At 44.4% G+C, this 964-nt stretch overlaps 1 pseudogene; it reads right to left on the bottom strand.

The window, feature by feature from the left end:
* Nucleotides 1-4: 4 nt before the first annotated feature.
* LOC101567768 lies at nucleotides 5-727 on the bottom strand (annotated as a pseudogene).
* Nucleotides 728-964: the final 237 nt, after the last annotated feature.

Raw genomic sequence — 964 nt, 5'->3', positions numbered from 1 at the left:
CTCCCTCGGCCTCCTCGTCATCCATGTCAGGAACCAGATAGTACTGCAGTGGGTTGGGCCAGATGTCATCCTTGATGACTTCTCCTAGCTCATCTGCACCTGCATCTGAGTGATCAGTGAACCAGGTAAAGAAGTTCTCGGGCTCTTCGTGCTGCCTCTTTCTACTGGCTTTATTCTGTGTTTGACTTGAACGTTTCGTCAGATCCTTTCCAGACTTCCATTTGATTTCAGTGGACTTTGAAGACGGATCACCACTCTCATTCAGATGAAATTCTTTGGAGAGAACTTTATTTTTAAAGTAAGGACTTTAATCAAAATAAAAATCTATTCTGTAACCTGATTTGATATCTTCAAATTCTGTCACTTCAACTCTGGTCAAATAATGCAAAGCTTCCTCATCTTCTTCCCCAAGCAGCGCGGACACTTGTGGATGATTAACAAATGTTACCCCAAAATTTGGGATTTTGGCGATCAATTCTGACCTCTTCCGAAAAAATGGTTGGCGGAGTTTGTTATATTTCTGTTCTACTTTCAATATTTCTTCACTGGCTTGTTCATTAAGTCTATTTCATTTTGTACTTCATCGATGTGTTCAATTGCTTCTTGTTGCTCTTTTTCTCCCTTGGGCAGGCTCGGCGAGGCCGCCGCTGCCTTCGGTTTGGGGCCCGAAGAGAGTCGGGCCTTCCTGGTCGGAGGGGTGAGCGAAGGCTGGCACTTGGGAGCCATGACCCCGCAAGCCCGGCCGCGGAGCAGGGGTCGCCTGCTGCCGCCAGAAGCCGCCCAGGCAGTTTTATTTTTAAAATATTTATAAATATGGGAATTTAAAAATATATAAACTTTGGTTGGGGATGTGGCTCAGTGGTAGAGTGCTTGCTTAGCACGCACAAGGCCCTGAGTTTAATCCCCAGTACCAGAAAAAAAAATGTTTACCAAAGTAGGTTTCATTTAAAAATAAATACACAAA

The sequence above is a fragment of the Octodon degus genome, unplaced genomic scaffold (genome assembly GCF_000260255.1).
Source record: "Octodon degus isolate 3935 unplaced genomic scaffold, OctDeg1.0 scaffold00055, whole genome shotgun sequence".
Classification (NCBI taxonomy): domain Eukaryota; kingdom Metazoa; phylum Chordata; class Mammalia; order Rodentia; family Octodontidae; genus Octodon; species Octodon degus.
This window is presented reverse-complemented; position numbering and strand designations above follow the sequence as displayed.